This window comes from Triticum aestivum, chromosome 5B (assembly GCF_018294505.1).
Source record: "Triticum aestivum cultivar Chinese Spring chromosome 5B, IWGSC CS RefSeq v2.1, whole genome shotgun sequence".
Classification (NCBI taxonomy): Eukaryota; Viridiplantae; Streptophyta; class Magnoliopsida; order Poales; family Poaceae; genus Triticum; species Triticum aestivum.
This window is the reverse complement of record NC_057807.1, coordinates 37,455,832-37,474,097: the sequence shown is the minus strand read 5'-3', so window position 1 is coordinate 37,474,097 and position 18,266 is coordinate 37,455,832.

Genomic DNA, 18,266 nt, shown 5'->3' with positions numbered 1-18,266 from the left:
TGCTAGAGTTAGGGGGAATGAAATTATTGAAGATGCTATTATTGATGATAGTGATGATGAAAGTTCTCCCAATGATTATGTATTGCCTGTTGTTCCTGAGGGTTATGTTATGAATGAAGAAGCTCTAGAGCTATCTTTGCTTGCAATGATAGATATGATCTTAAGAAATTATTAGCTAAATGGAAGCAGCAGTCTCTTAATGCTAGAATGAAACCTGACCCTGCTTTTGCTACTTCACCTATCTGTGTTACTGATAAGGATTATGAATTCTCTGTTGATCCTGAGATTATTACTCTAGTTGAATCTGATCCTTTTTATGGCCTTGAATCCGTGGCACATCTTACCAAGTTGAATGATATAGCTACCCTGTTTACTCATGATGAGAAGTCTCGCTATTATTATATTCTTAAGATATTTCCGTTCTCATTAAAGGGTGATGCTAAGACTTGGTATAATTCTCTTGCTCCTGGTTGTGTGCGTAGTCCCCAGGATATGACTTATTACTTCTCTGCTAAATATTTCCCCGCTCATAAGAAACAAGCTGCCTTGCGGGAAATATATAATTTTGGGCAAATCAAAGAAGAGAGTCTCCCACAAGCTTGGGGGAGGCTTCTCCGGTTACTTAATGCTTTGCCCGATCATCCTCTTAAGAAAAATGAAATACTTGATATCTTTTATAATGGACTAACCGATGCTTCCAAGGACTACTTGGATAGTTGTGTTGGTTGTGTTTTCGGGGAAAGAACAGTTGACAAAGCTGAAATACTATTGAATAAGATGTTGACTAATGAAAATAATTGGACTCTTCCTGAGCCAATTCCTGAACCAATTGAGCCAACTCCTGAGCCTATTCCTAAACCCACTCCGAAGAAGAGAGGTGTTTTATTTCTCAGTCCTAAAGATATGCAAGAGGCAAAGAAATCAATGAAAGAAAAAGGTATTAAAGCTAAAGATGTTAAGAATTTACCTCCTATTGAAGAATACATGGTCTTAATATACCTCCTGTTGAAGAACCATATTGTCTTGATAACCCGACACAGGTAGTAAAGGTAAATTCTCTCTATAGGTATGATAAAGTTGAAATCCCCTCTACTAAATTTCATAGCTCATGCTTAGATGAATTTGATGACTTTATGGCTAGACAAGAAAGTTTTAATGCGTTGGTAGAGAGTTAAAGAATAATGCTTTCGAGATAGGACGCGTAGGCGATAACTTGGCTAGAGTTAAAGGTGAACTCCAACTCATTAGCAAATATGCTTCTATGGTTGCTACTCAAGCTGAGCAAGTACTCAAAGCTCAAAATGATTTGCTTGATGAATTAAATAATAAAAATGACTTTGATGTTAGAGTGGCTACTAGAACTGGTAGAATGACTCAGGAACCTTTGTATCCTGAAGGCCACCCTAAGAGAATCGAGCAAGATTCTCATAGAAATAATTTAGAGGCACCTACTTCTTCTAAAAAGAAGAAAAAGAAAAACGATAGAACCTTGCATGCTTCTAGTGAACCTAATGTAGACACACATGAGAATCCCAATGATATTTCTATTTCTGATGCTGAAACACAATCAGGTGATGAACATGAACCTAGCGATAATGTTAATGATAATGTTCATGTTGATGCTCAACCTAGCAAAAACAATGATGTAGAGATTGAACCTGCTGTTGATCTTGATAACCCACCATCAAAGAATCAACGTTATGATAAGAGAGATTTTGTTGCTAGGAAGCATGGTAGAGAAAGAGAACCATGGGTTCAGAAACCCATGACCTTTCCTCCTAAACCATCCAAGTCAAAGGATGATGAGGATTTTGAGCGCTTTGCTGATGATTAGACCTATTTTCTTACGTATCGCTTAACTGACATGCTTAAAGTAAATCCTTATGCTAAGTATATGAAGGATATCATTACAAATAAAAGAAAGATACCAGAAGCTGAAATTCCCACCATGCTTGCTAATTACACTTTTAAGGGTGGAATACCAAAGAAACTTGGAGATCCGGGTGTCCCAACTATACCATGCTCCATTAAAAGAAATTATGTTAGAACTGCTTTATGTGATCTTGGAGCCGGTGTTAGTGTTATGCCTCTCTCTTTATATCGTAGACTTGAATTGAATAAGTTGACACCTATTGGAATATCTTTGCAAATGGCTAATAAATCAACTGCTATACATGTCAGTATTTGTGAGGATGTGCCTATTGTGGTTGCAAATGTCACTATCTTAATGGACTTTGTTATTCTTGATATTCCTGAGGACGATAGTATGTCTATTATCCTTGGTAGACCTTTTCTTAATACTGCAGGGGCTGTTATTGATTGCAACAAAGGCAATGCCACTTTTCATGTTAATGGTAATGAGTATTGATACGTCTCCAACGTATCTATAATTTTTGATTGTTCCATGCTATTATATTACCCCTTTTGGATGTTTATGGGCTTTATTTTACATATTTATATCATTTTTTGGGACTAACCTACTAACCGGAGGCCCAGCCCATATTGCTGTTTTTTTGCCTATTTCAGTATTTCGAAGAAAAGGAATATCAAACGGAGTCCAAACGGAATGAAACCTTCGGGAGTGTGATTTTTGGAACAAATCTGATCCGGAGAGCTTGGAGTGCAAGTCAAGAAGCTCCCGAGGGCCCCACGAGATAGGGGGCCACCCCCCTGTAGGGCGCGCCCCCTGTCTCGTGGGCCCCTCGGGCGGACACCGACGTACTTCTTCCTCCTATATATACCTACATACCCCGAAAACATCCAGGAGCACCACAAAACACAATTTCCACCGCCGAAACCTTCTATATCTGCGAGATCTCATCTTGGAGCCTTCGCCGGCACTCTGCCGGAGGGGCAATCGACCATGGAGGGCTTCTACATCAACATCCTTGCCCCTCCGATGAGTTGTGAGTAGTTTACCACAGACCTACGGGTCCATAGTTATTAGCTAGATGGCTTCTTCTCTCTTTTTGGATCTCAATACAATGTTCTCCCCCTCTCTTGTGGAGATCTATTCGATGTAATCTCTTTTTGCAGCATGTTTGTCGAGATCCGATGAATTGTGGGTTTATGATCAAGTTTATCTATGAATAATATTTGAATCTTCTCTGAATTCTTTTATGTATGATTGAGTTATCTTTGCAAGTCTCTTTGAATTATCAGTTTGGTTTGGCCTACTAGATTGGTTCTTCTTGCCATGGGAGAAGTGCTTAGCTTTGGGTTCAATCTTGCGGTGTTCTTACCCACTGACAGCAAGGGTTGCAAGACACGTATTGTATTGTTGCCATCGAGGATAACAAGATGGGGTTGCATATTGCATGAGTTTATCCCTCTACATCATGTCTTCTTGCTTAATGCGTTACTCTGTTCTTATGAACTTAATATTCTAGATGCATGTTGGATAGCGGTCGATGTGTGGAGTAATAGTAGTAGATGCAGGCAGGAGTCGGTCTACTTGTTATGGACGTGATGCCTATATACATGATCATGCCTAGATAATCTCATAACTATGCGCTTTTCTATCAATTGCTCGACAGTAATTTGTTCACCCACCGTAATACTTATGCTATCTTGAGAGAAGCCTCTAGTGAAACCTATGCCCCCCCCCGGGTCTATCTCTTATCATATTTGCTTTCAATCTACTTTCTGCATCTATCTTATAAAATACCAAAAATATATTTATCTTATCTTACTATCTTTATTAGATCTCACTTTCGCAAGTGGCCATGAAGGGATTGACAACCCCTTTATTGTGTTGGTTGCGAGTTCTCAGTTTGTTTGTGTAGGTGCGTGGGACTTTTGAGGAGCCTCCTACTAGATTGATACCTTGGTTCTCAAAACTGAGGGAAATACTTACGCTACACTTTGCTACATCACCCTCTCCTCTTCGAGGAAAACCAACGCAAGCTCAAGACGTAGCAAGAAGGATTCTGGCGCCGTTGCCGGGGAGGTCTTCGCTCAAGTCAAGACATACCAAGTACCCATCGCAAACCCATCTCCCTTGCATTTACATTATTTGCCATTTGCCTCGCGTTTTCTTCTCCCCCACTTCACCCTTGCCGTTTTATTCGCCCTCTCTTTCCCAATCTCCTCCTCTTTCTTTTCGCTTGCCTTCTTGTGTGTGCTTGTTTGCTTGTTTGACCCTATGGCTATGCCTAAGGGCCCTGACCACCTTCTCAGAAGGATGGATGATATTGAATCTAATATTAGAAGCTTTATGAATTTGCAATTTGAGCATAATAATTTCTTTAGAAAAGAGCTTAAGGAACAAAAAAGTTTTTTTGGACTTATGAACAAAGAGCTTGATGATATGAACAAAGAATTTTATGGTGTTAACGCTCAAATTACCCGGCTTGAAAATGCTATAGCCAAAATTTCTGACAAGCAAGCCACCTTAGTCAATAAGATGGCCGCTAAACCAGAAAAATTACATGAAAATAATGATGAGGATCTTAAAGTTATTGATGCGTCTCCGATTAGATCTATGTTTTGCAACATAAATTTTGATGATTATGGGAGTGATGATGAATCAACTTTGCCTAGAAGGCGTCCCAAAAATTCGGAGTCTTTAGATCTTAATGTTAAATTTGTAAAAGTGAGATTGGAGAATCCTCAACTTCTAATAATATTGAACCTACTATCTTAGATTTCAAGGAATTTGATTATGATAATTGCTCTTTAAAAGGTTGTATTTCCTTGTTGCAATCCATCGTTAATTGTCCTCATGCTTATAGTCAAAATAAAGCTTTTACCAAACATATTGTTGATGCCTTGATGCAATCTTATGATGAAAAACTTAATTTGGAAGTTTCTATACCTAGAAAACTTAATGATGAGTGGGAACCTACTATAAAGATTAGAATTAAAGATTATGAGTGTTTTGCTTTGAGTGATTTGGGTGCTAGTGTTTCCACGATTCCGAAAACTTTATGTTATATTCTAGGTTTCCATGATCTTGATGATTGCTCTTTAAATTTGCACCTTGCGGATTCCACCATTAAAAAGCCTATGGGAAGGATCAATGACGTTCTCATTGTTGCAAATAGAAATTTGGTGCCCGTAGATTTTATCGTTCTTGATATAGATTGATATGAAGGAAGGGAATATTAGATTCCAATTTCCATTAAAGAAAGGCATGGAGCACTTTCCAAGAAAGAAAGTCAAATTACCTTATGAATCTATCATGCGGGCTAATTATGAATTTAGTGCCAAAGATGGCACTCGTTAGATCTATGTTTGCTCTTATGCCTGGCTAGGGGCGTTAAACGATAGCGCTAGTTGGGAGGCAACCCAATTTTCTTTATGTTTTTTTGTTTTTATTCATGTTTAGTAATAAATCTTGCATCTACCTTCTGTTTAGATGTGCTTTTATCTTTTAATTAGTGTTTGTGCCAAGTAGAACCTATAGGATAACCTACGATGATAGTTGATTTGATTCTGCTGAAAAACAGAAACTTTGCACACACGAATATAATTTTGTTAAATCACAGGAATGTGCTTTTGCGTTGATTCTTTTTGATGCTGTTCAATAGACGAATTTTCCAGGACTTCATATTTTGGTAGGATTTTTAGAGTTCCAGAAGTTTGCGTTAGTTACAGATTGCTACAGACTGTTCTGTTTTTGACAGATTCTGTTTTTCGTGTGTTGTTTGCTTATTTGAATGCATATATGGCTAGTAATTCAGTCTATGAACCATAAAGAAGTTGGAATACAGTAGGTTTAACACCAAATTAAATAAAGAACGAGTTAATTATAGTACCTTATGTGGTGGTTTTGTTTTCTTTCACTAACGGAGCTTATAAGATTTCCTGTTGAGTTTTGTGTTGTGAAGTTTTCAAGTTTTGGGTAAAGCTTTTATGGACTATGGAATAAAGGATGGCAAGAGCCTAAGCTTGGGGATGCCCAAGGCACCCCAAGACATTCAAGAATAGCCAAAATCCTAAGCTTAGGGATGCCCCGGGAAGGCATCCCCTCTTTCGTCTTCGTTCATTGCTAACTTTACTTGGAGCTATATTTTTATTCGCCACATGATATGTGTTTTGCTTGGAGCGTCGTGTATTATATTAGTCTTTGATTTTTAGTTTATCACAATCATCCTTGTTGTACACACCTTTTGTGAGAAGCCTATTTGATTAGAATTTTCTAGAATACTCTTCACTTATATCTTTTGAGCTTGATAGTTTTTGCTCTAGTACTTCACTTATATCTTTTAGAGCACGGTGGTGTCTTAATTTTGAAGAAATTGCTAGTCTCTCATGCTTCACTTATATTATTTTGAGAGTCTTTTAGAACAACATTGTATTTGCTATTATCATAAAGTTGGTCCTAGAATGATGAGCATCCAAGTTGGGTATAATAAAAAACTATCATAGGAAGTGAATTGGATGCTATGATCAATTTGATGCTTGATAATTGTTTTGAGATATGGAGGTAGTGATATTAAAGTGATGCTAGTTGGGTGATTATGAATTTAAAGAATGCTTGTGTTGAAGTTTGTGATTCCCGTAGGATGCACGTATGGTGAACCGCTTTGTGATGAAGTTGGAGCACAATTTTATTTATTGATTGTCTTCCTTATGAGTGGCGGTCGGGGACGAGCGATGGTCTTTTCCTACCAATCTATCCCCCTAGGAGCATGCGCGTAGTGCTTTGGTTTTTGATGACTTCTAAATTTTTGCAACAAGTGCATGAGTTCTTTTCATTAATGTTGAGTCCATGGATTACGCACCCTTTCACCCTTCCATTATTGCTAGCCTCTCTTGTGTTACGCAACTTTCGCCTGTACCATACACCCACCATATGCCTTCCTCAAAACAGCCACCATACCTACCTATTATGGCATTACCATAGCCATTCCGAGATATATTGCCATGCAACTTTCCACCGTTCCGTTCATATGACACACATTACTTTTGTCATATTGCTTTTTGCATGATCATGTAGTTGACATTGTATTTGTGGCAAGGCCACCTCCATAATTTTCATACATGTCGCTCTTGATTCATTGCATATCCCCGTACACCGCCGGAGGCATTCATATAGAGTCATATCTTGTTCTAGTTTTGAGTTGTAAATCCATAAAAGTGTGATGATCTTCATTATTAGAGCATTGTCCTCGTGAGGAAAGGATGATGAAGGCTATGATTCCCCAACAAGTCGGGATGAGACTTCGGACTTTACAAAAAGAAAAAAAAGAAGAAGAAAAAGAAAAAAAATGAGAAAGGCCAAAAAGAAAAAAAGGGAAAGGCCAAAGAGAAAAAAAAGAAAAAAAGAAAGAAAAAAATGAGAGAAAAAGAGAGAAGGGACAATGCTACTATCTCTTTTCCACACTTGTGCTTCAAAATAGCACCATGATCTTCATGATAGAGAGTCTCATATGTTGTCACTTTCATATACTAGTGGGAATTTTTCATTATAGAACTTGGCTTGTATATTCCAATGATGGGCTTCCTCAAAGTGCCCTAGGTCTTGTGAGCAAGCAAGTTGGATGCACACCCACTTAGTTTCTTTTGTTGAGCTTTCATATATTTATAGCTCTAGTGCATCCGTTGCATGGCAATCCCTACTCACTCACATTGATATCTATTAATGGGCATCTCCATAGCCCGTTGATACGCCTGTTGATGTGAGACTATCTTCTCCTTTTTGTTTTCTCCACAACCACCATTCTATTCCACATATAGTGCTATGTCCATGGCTCACGCTCATGTATTGCGTGAAAGTTGAAAGAGTTTGAGATTATTAAAGTATGAAACAATTGCTTGGCTTGTCATCGGGGTTGTGCATGATTAAATACTTTGTGTGATGAAGATAGAGCAACAGCCAGACTATATGATTTTGTAGGGACAACTTTCTTTAGCCATGTTATTTTGAGAAGACATGATTACTTTGATTAGTATGCTTGAAGTATTACTACTTCTTATGTCAATATGAACTTTTATTTGTATTCATTTGGATCTGAACATTCATGCCACAATAAAGAAAATTACATTATGAATTATGCTAGGTAGCATTCCACATCAAAAATTCTCTTTTTATCATTTACCTACTCAAGGACGAGCAGGAATTAAGCTTGGGGATGCTTGATACGTCTCCAACGTATCTATGATTTTTGATTGTTCCATGCTATTATATTACCCCTTTTGGATGTTTATGACCTTTATTTTACATATTTATATCATTTTTTGGGACTAACCTACTAACCGGAGGCCCAACCCATATTGCTGTTTTTTGCCTATTTCAGTATTTCGAAGAAAAGGAATATCAAACGGAGTCCAAACGGAATGAAACCTTCGGGAGCCAGATTTTTGGAACAAATCTGATCAGGAGAGCTTGGAGTGCAAGTCAAAAAGCTCCCGAGGGCCCCACGAGATAGCCCCCCCTGTAGGGCGCGTCCCCTGTCTCGTGGGCCCCTCGGGCGGCCACCGACGTACTTCTTCCTCCTATATATACCTACGTACCCCAAAAACATCTAGGAGCACCACGAAACACAATTTCCACCGTCGTAACCTTCTGTATCCGCGAGATCTCATCTTGGAGCCTTCGTCGGCACTCTGCCGGAGGGGGAATCGACCATGGAGGGCTTCTACATCAACATCCTTGCTCCTCCGATGAGTTGTGAGTAGTTTACCACAGACCTACGGGTCCATAGTTATTAGCTAGATGGCTTCTTCTCTCTTTTTGGATCTCAATACAATGTTCTCCCCCTCTCTTGTGGAGATCTATTCGATGTAATCTCTTTTTGCGGTGTGTTTGTCGAGATCCAATGAATTGTGGGTTTATGATCAAGTTTATCTATGAATAATATTTGAATCTTCTTTGAATTCTTTTATGTATGATTGAGTTATCTTTGCAAGTCTCTTCGAATTATCAATTTGGTTTGGCCTACTAGATTGGTTCTTCTTGCCACGGGAGAAGTGCTTAGCTTTGGGTTCAATCTTGCGGTGTTATTACCCAGTGACAGAAAGGGTTGCAAGACACGTATTGTATTGTTGCCATCGAGGATAACAATATGGGCTTTATATTATATTGCATGAGTTTATCCCTCTACATCATGTCTTCTTGCTTAATGCGTTACTCTGTTCTTATGAACTTAATACTCTAGATGCATGCTGGATAGCGGTCGATGTGTGGAGTAATAGTAGTAGATGCAGGCAGGAGTCGGTCTACTTGTTATGGACGTGATGCCTATATACATGATCATGCCTAGATAATCTCATAACTATGCACTTTTCTATCAATTGCTCGACAGTAATTTGTTCACCCACCATAATACTTATGCTATCTTGAGAGAAGCCTCTAGTGAAACCTATGGCCCCCGGGTCTATCTCTTATCATATTTGCTTTCAATCTACTTTTATTTGCATCTTACTTTCTGCATCTATCTTATAAAATACCAAAAATATATTTATCTTATCTTACTATCTTTATTTGATCTCACTTTCGCAAGTGGCCGTGAAGGGATTGACAACCCCTTTATTGCGTTGGTTGCGAGTTCTCAGTTTGTTTGTGTAGGTGCGTGGGACTTTTGAGGAGCCTCCTACTGGATTGATACCTTGGTTCTCAAAACTGAGGGAAATACTTACGCTACACTTTGCTGCATCACCCTCTCCTCTTCGAGGAAAACCAACGCAAGCTCAAGACGTAGCAAGCATACGGTACACTTTCTGAGGAAACAATCTCAAGTTCATAGCATCAATTCTATTGGAAAAGTTCCAACTATTATTATTGGAGGTTTTGAATGTCCTCTCCCTACTGTCAAGAAAAAGTATGATATTCTTATTGTTGGGGATTTTCATATCCCCATTGAGGTAACTTAGTGTTATTCAAAATTTCTCCGGTTTCGTGTTATTTGGAATGAGTTTGTTAACAAGACTTGATCAACCTTGTTAGTGGATTCATTTTGATGATCATGAGGTGGATGAAACTAGAAGTCACAACCTTCTGTACCCTCTTTTTACTTTCTGTTATTTAAAATAAATAAAGCAAAAATAGTATTATCTGTCTGTTTTCTGATTTATCCGTGCATTAAAAAATATTCTGAAAATGAAAGTGCTCCAAATGCCCTGCAAATTTAGTATGGTTTTTTATGGAATATTTGAGGATTTTAGGCATTGAAAACACTGCAGGAGGGGCAAGCACCAGGCCACGAGAGTGGAGGGCACGCCCCCTGTCTCGTGGGCCCCTGGTGGCCCCCCTCCACTTATGCCAGCATCCACACACTTCATCTTCTACCCAAAAAATCCCCATCTAGCTCAACCACGAGTTCTAGCTCGTTTTGCTGCGATTTTTGATCTCCTTGCTCAAAGCTCCATTCACAAAACTGCTTTGGGAGATTGTTGCTTGGTATGTGACTCCTCCATTGGTCCAATTAGTTTTTGTTCTAGTGTTTTATTCATTTCAAATTTTTTCTGCATAGGTGACCATGTTCTTGAGCTTGCATGTTAAATTTATGAGGTCCCAAGCAATTCTAATGCATGTTATAGGCTCTAGGCACTTGTAGGAGTAGTTGCTACCAATCTTGTTCAGTTTTATTCACTTTTATTTTGAAGTTACTAAATTTTAGAAATTTTCAGATAATGTTAAGGAAGTTTTTGAGGGGCTCTTCTAGCCAGAGACCTCAGGAAAAACAAGCCAAAGAGAAGGAAAAAGCCAAGTATAATCTTCCTTGCTTAGCGGAAGTGCGGTCGTGTGAATGGCCATGCAATGATTTCTTGAAAGAAGCGGAATTTATGAAGATTTTTATTCTTTGATCGAGACTGCAGGCCTCACCGGTTTCATCAACGACCGGATCGATCAGTATCTCTTACTCACTAATACTTTCGTGCAAAACTTTTATTATTATCCTAAGAAGTCACCGCCTGCAGTATCATTTCATTTATATGATGAATTCAGAGAAATGTCTTTACGTAATTTTTGCGCGGTGTGTAGGATACCTTATGAGGGAGAATTAGAGGAACCCCATCGTAAAGATGTGGATGGCTTTGTTAATACTATCGTTGTAGAGGAGCCAAAGAAGGGTTCCGAGGCAAAAGTCTCTAGCATACACTTTCCTATTTTACGCTACTTCGCCATATTTTCTAGTAGATGCTTGACTGGTCATGGAAATAGTGGAAACTTAAGTGTTCCTGATATTATCATTCTTCAACATCCCTTGCTTGGAGATCGTTGCTAAACGGCTAGCCCTGAATCGTACAAAAGGCCCCATATTTGGAGGTATCTATGCTGCACGTCTTGCTAGGCATTTTCAGATACCCATTAGGCATCTTGAGAAAGAGGAGACAACATTGCCTCCTCACATTTTAGATTACAAGAGCATGGTAGCACACAACTTTATTGTTGACAACGAAGATAGGATGCTCTTGTATAAACTTAGATTCAATAAGAAACACATTGAGATTATTATTTTGCCTGCGCCTCTGTTGTTTGATTTGCTTGCAGAAAAGTTTCTTGTCACACAGGAAGCGGTGAACAATCATCGAGCCCAAGCTTATACTCCAGAACCTGAACCTGAGCCGGAACCTGAACTGGACCCTTATCATGCATCATCTGTCTAGTGGGATCCGGAGATGACTAGCCAGTGGTATCCTGATTACACCTCCCATTACACCGGGGAGAGTAGCGGCGGTCCTTGGTACTAGACCAACTTAGGCCAAAAGCCTAAGCTTGGGGGAGTACGTATTTCTCACCGACTTTACATTCATGTTCACACACTAGTCGTCGGTGCTCATACTCTTTCATTGTATTATCCATGCTAGTTTAATTTTATTTTATTTTCTTCTTGTGTGTTTGATAAATCTTAAGAAAAACCAAAAAAATTTAGTTAGTTTAATTTCCATGCTTGTAGTAGAAATTAAAATGAAAACCCAAAAAGATTTCTAGTTCTTCTTCTTACCTGTTGGGAGCTTTCCCGTGTAAATAGTTTTATTTGCTTTTCTTTCCTTTGGGGGTCGAGAAGACCATATTGAAAATGTTTAGTGGCTCTCATATGCATGATTGTTTATTTAAATTGGAGCCCACATTACTTGTCTTCTCTCTTGAGTTGAATGCTTGTAGTTTCCAGCTTAATCCAATGCACATGCACTCTTATTATTATACACATCGTTCGGTCGTGCAAGTGAAAGGCAATAATGACGATATTGATGGACTTATTGAGATGAGAAAAGCTGGTATGAACTCGACCTCTCTTGTTTTTGTAAATATGATGAGTTCATCGTCTCCGAGTCAGCTTATTATGAAGTAAACATATTCGCAATGACATTTAGAGATTATAGTTGCTTGTGCCATGTTTGATTAGCTATGAGTTATAATGGTTTACCTTGTGTGCCAACATGCTATTAGAATGATTATGATGTGGTATGATGGGATGGTATCCTCCTTTAAATGAATCGAGTGACTCGACTTGGCATATGTTCGCTCATGTAGTTGAATCAAATCAACATAGCCTTCACAATATTTATGTTCATGGTGGATTATATCCTACTCATGCTTGTGCTTGGTGTGAATTAATTTTAATGCATGTTTATGACTGTTGTCGCTCTCTCAGTTGGTCGCTTCCCAGTCTTTTTCTAGCCTTCACTTGTACTAAGCGGGAATACTGCTTGTGCATCCAAACTCCTTAAACCCCAAAGTTGTTCCATATGAGTCCACTATACCTTCCTATATGTGGTATTTACCTGCCGTTCCAAGTAAATTTGTATGTGCCAAACTCCAAACCTTCAAATGAAATTCTGTTTTGTATGCTCGAGCAGCTCATGTTACAACTAGGGCTGCCTATATCTTCCATGCTAGGTGGGTTATTCTCAACAGGAGTGGACTCCGCTCCTCATTCACGAGAAAAGGGCTGGTAACCGGGATGCCCAGTCCCATGATCCAAAAAGATCAAAGCAAATCAAAATAATTAAACAAAACTCCCCCAGGGCTGCTGTTAGTTGGAGGCACTCGTTGTTTCGAGCAAGCCATGGATTGATGCTTGTTGGTGGTTGGGGAGTATAAACCTTTACCATTCTGTTTGGGAACTGCCTATAATGCATGTAGTATGGAAGATGCAGCCATCTCATAGTTGTCGCGTTGACAGTGAAAGTATGCCGCTCAAAATGTTATTCAATCTCTATTTTAAAATCGAGCTCTGGCACCTCTACAAATCCCTGCTTCCCTCTGTGAAGGGCCTATCTATTTATTTTTATGTTGAGTCATCACCCTTCTTATTAAAAGCACCAGCTGGAGAGCACACTGTCATTTGCATTCATTACTATTGGTTTATATTGGGTATGACTTGACTGGATCTCTTTTACCATGAATTGCAATGTTTAGTCAGCCCTTGATCTTTAAAGGTGCTCTGCATTTATGTTTTGCGGTCTCAGAAAGGGCTAGCAAGATACCATTTTGTTATATCATGTTATGATTGTTTTGAGAAAGTGTTGTCATCCGAGTTTTATTATTATGGCTTGCTAGCTGATTATGCTATTGATATGAGTAATTGTGAGACCTAAGTGTTATTGTGAGTATGGTTACTTCATAATATTTGCTGAAACTTGAATGCTGGCTTTTCATGTTTACAACAACAAGAGCAAACAGAGTTTGTAAAAGTTTTTTTTATCACTTTCAGTTTATCAACTGAATTGCTTGAGGACAAGCAAAGGTTTAAGCTTGGGGGAGTTGATACGTCTCCAACGTATCTACTTTTCCAAACACTTTTGCCCTTGTTTTGGACTCTAATTTACATGATTTGAATGAAACTAACCTGGACTGACGCTGTTTTCAGCAGAACTGTCATGATGTTGTTTTATGTGTAGAAAAGAAAAGTTCTCGGAATGTCCTGAAAATCCACGGAGGCACTTTTTGGAATTAATAAGAATTTCTGGGTGAAAGAAATACACCAGGGGGCCCACGGCCTATCCACGAGACAGGGGGGCGCCCCCCCATAGGGCGTGCCCTCCTATCTCGTGGGCCCCCTGAACCTCCACCGACCTCAACTCCAACTCCATATATTCACATTCGAGGAGAAAAAAATCAGAGAGAAAGTTTCATCGCGTTTTACGACACGGAGCCGCCGCCAAGCCCTAATCTCTCCCGGGAGGGCTGATCTGGAGTCCATTCGGGGCTCCGGAGAGGGGGATTCATCGCCGTCGTCATCATCAACCATCCTCCATCACCAATTTCATGATGCTCACCGCCGTGCGTGAGTAATTCCATCGTAGGCTTGCTGGACGGTGATGGGTTGGATGAGATTTACCATGTAATCAAGTTAGTTTTGTTAGGGTTTGATCCCTAGCATCCACTATGTTCTGAGATTGATGTTGCTATGACTTTGCTATGCTTAATGCTTGTCACTAGGGCCCGAGTGTCATGATTTCAGTTCTGAACCTATTATGTTTTCATGAATATATGTGTGTTCTTGATCCTATCTTGCAAGTCTATATTCACCTATTATGTTTATGATCCGATAACCCCGAAGTGACAATAATCGGGATACTTCTCGGTGACGACCGTAGTTTGAGGAGTTCATGTATTCACTATGTGCTAATGCTTTGTTCCGGTTCTCTATTAAAAGGAGGCCTTAATATCCCTTAGTTTCCGCTAGGACCCTGCTGCCACGAGAGAGTAGGACAAAAGATGTCATGCAAGTTCTTTTCCATAAGCACGTATGACTATTTACGGAATACATGCCTACATTACATTGATGAACTGGAGCTAGTTCTATGTCATCCTATGTTATAGCTATTACATGAGGAATCGCATCCGGCATAATTATCCATCACTGATCCATTGCCTATGAGCTTTTCACATACTGTTCTTCGCTTATTTACTTTTCCGTTGCTACTGTTACAACTACTACAAAAAGCCAAAAACTATTATCTTTACTTTTGCCACTGTTACCTTTATTATCATACCACTTTTGCTACTAAATACTTTGTTGCAGATACTAAGTTATCTAGGTGTGGTTGAATTGACAACTCAACTACTAATACTCAAGAATATTCTTTGGCTCCCCTTGTGTCGAATCAATAAATTTGGGTTGAATACTTTACCCTCGAAAGTTGTTGCGATCCCCTACACTTGTGGGTTATTGATACGTCTCCAACGTATCTATAATTTTTTATTGCTCCATGCTACTTTATCTACTGGTTTGGACTATATTGTCCTTTATTTTCCACTTTTATATTATTTTTGGGACTAACCTATTAACTGGAGGCCCAACCCAGAATTGCTGTTTTTTGCCTATTTCAGTGTTTCGAAGAAACAGAATAACAAACGAAGTCCAAACGGAATGAAACCTTCGGGAACGTGATTTTCTCACCGAACATGATCCAGGAGACTTGGACCCTACTCCAAGAAGTGCCAGAGGCGGTCACGAGGGTGGAGGGCGCCCCCTAGGCGCGCCCCCTATCTCGTGGGCCCCCTGTTGCTCCACCGATGTACTCCTTCCTCCTATATATACCTACATACCCTCGACACACCAAATACGGAGCCAAAAAACCTAATTCCACCACCGCAACCTCCTGTATCCACGAGATCCCATCTTGGGGCCTGTTCCGGAGCTCCTCCGGAGGGGGCATCCACCATGGAGGGCTTCTACATCAACACCATAGCCCCTCCGATGAAGTGTGAGTAGTTTACTTCAGACCTTCGTGTCCATAGCTAGTAGCTAGATGACTTCTTCTCTCTTTTTGGATCTCAATAAAATGTTCTCCCCCTCTCTCGTGGAGATCTATTCGATGTAATCTTGTTTTGCGGTGTGTTTGTTGAGATCGATGAATTGTGGGTTTATGATCCAGTATTATCTATGGAAAATATTTGAATCTTCTTTGAATTCTTTTATGTATGATTGAGTTATCTTTGCAAGTCTCTTCGAATTATCCTTTTTGGTTTGGCCAACTAGATTGGTAGTTCTTGCAATGGGAGAAGTTCTTAGCTTTCGGTTCAATCTTGCGGTGTCCTTACCCAGTGACAGAAAGGGTTGCAAGGCACGTATTGTATTGTTACCATCGAGGATAACAAGATGGTTTTTTTATCATATTGCATGAATTTATCCCTCTACATCATGTCATCTTGCTTAAGGCGTTACTCTGTTTTTAACTTAATACTCTAGATGCATGCTGGATAGCGGTCGATGAGTGGAGTAATAGTAGTAGATGCAGAATCGTTTCGATCTACTTGTCTCGGACGTGATGCCTATATACATGATCATTGCCTAGATATACTCATAACTATGCTCAATTCTGTCAATTGCTCAACAGTAATTTGTTCACCCACCGTAGAATACTTATGCTCTTGAGAGAAGCCACTATTGAAACCTATGGCCCCCGGGTCTATTCTCATCATATCAATCTCTATCGCTTTATTACTTGCTTTGTTTTTACTTTGCCTTTTACTTTCCACTTTGCATCTATCTATCAAAAATATCAAAAATATTATTTATCATCTCTATCAGATCTCACCCTCGTAAGTGACCGTGAAGGGATTGACAACCCCTAATCGCGTTGGTTGCGAGTAGCTATCGTTTTGTGTAGGTACGAGGGACTTGTGCGTGGTATCCTACTGGATTGATACCTTGGTTCTCAAAAACCAAGGGAAATACTTATGCTACTTTGCTGCATCATCCTCTCCTCTTCGGGGAAATCCAACGCAGTGCTCAAGAGGTAGCAGTTATCACTTTGGTAGCCTTTTAGCCGCCCTTAGGACCGCGATGCCATATCCGCCTTCATCACTGACCTTCGATCGATGGTCGTCCATCTGTCGCCGTCGTCCGTCCGTCTGTCATCTGCATAACTCATCGCCGACCATGTTTTTAGTTGTCAAAACCTCAAGGCTGTCTTCCTGAAGATTGATTTCCATAAGGCCTATGATACTATTAGTTGGTCCTTCCTTCGGGAAGTGTTACTCTGGAAGGGCTTCGATGACCGTTGGATCACCAGAGTTATGCAGATGGTCTCTTGCGGTCGCACGACTGTTAACATCAACAGCGAGATCGGTCCTTTCTTCCCCACCCTATGTGGGGTTCGACAAGGCGACCCCTTCTCCCCGTTCCGGCCTGTTCAACATGGTCGTGGACGCCCTTGCCACCATCCTGGATAAGGCGAAGGCTGCTGGCCATATTCGTGGGATCAACCCCCACCTTGCCGGAGGGTCCGGGATTTCCCTCCTCCAGTATGTCGACGACACCATCATCATGGTCGAAGGCTCGGAGGCGGACATTTCCAACCTCAAGTTCCTCCTCCTCTGCTTCCAACAAATGCCTGGCCTTAAGATTAACTTCGACAAGAGTGATGTTATGGTGATGGGCTACCCTCCCGAGGAGTGTCTAGCCATTGCCAACCGGCTTAACTGTCGCCTGGGCTCCTTTCCCATGACCAACTTGGGTACGCCCATTAGTGACTCCCGGCTCACCGTCGCGGACTTGCGCCCGACCGTGGCCAAGCTCCAAACGCGCATCGAACCTTGGCAGGGGAGGTGGTCATCTAAGGCAGCCCGGACTATTCTCATCAACTCTTCCCTCTCCAGCCTCCTATTGTTTCTTATGAGCTTCTACAACCTCCATGAGACCCCGCACCATGAGATTGCCAAAGTCCAGTCTCGCTTCTACTCGGCTGGCGAGAATGACAAGCAGAAGTATCATATGGTCAGTTGGCCGTACATTTGCAAGCCTAGGGAGCAGGGCGGCCTGGGCATTATGTGCTCTAAGCGAATGAATATCGCCCTTCTCTCTCGGTGGCTTTGGCGCATCTCGCAAGGCCATGGTGGTCTTTGGCTCGACATCATCCGGAACAAATACCTGCACGGGCAGCCCCTCGCCTTCTGCCAGAAAACTGGCGGCTCCCAGTTCTGGCAGTCGGTCGTTCAGCTCCTTCCGGTTCTCCGCATCGGGACTTCCATCTCGGTCGGCTCCGGAGCGTCGACTTTGTTCTGGTTCGAACGTTGGGCCGGAGACGCTCCCTTCGCCGCCTCCGCCGGATCCAGACTAGGCGCACAACCTAAAATGACTTATGCACCTAGACGTAGGGAGTATAACCAGTTAGAGGGGTGAAAACCCGGTTGCGCCCACTCTAGCTGATCCCCTGTAACTGGTAAGAGGAGCAAAAATCTGGTTTTACTCCTCTAACCGGGCCCCAAAATCCATAGAGGAGAATAATTTTTCCTCCACCATTTATCCGGCGTCTATATTTACTCTGCCGCTTGGCAGCGGAGTAAATAACCCACCCTCCTCTGCCACTCCTCCTCCCCCATCCCCGCCATCGGCGACCCCCCTCCCTCCTCGATGTTCACG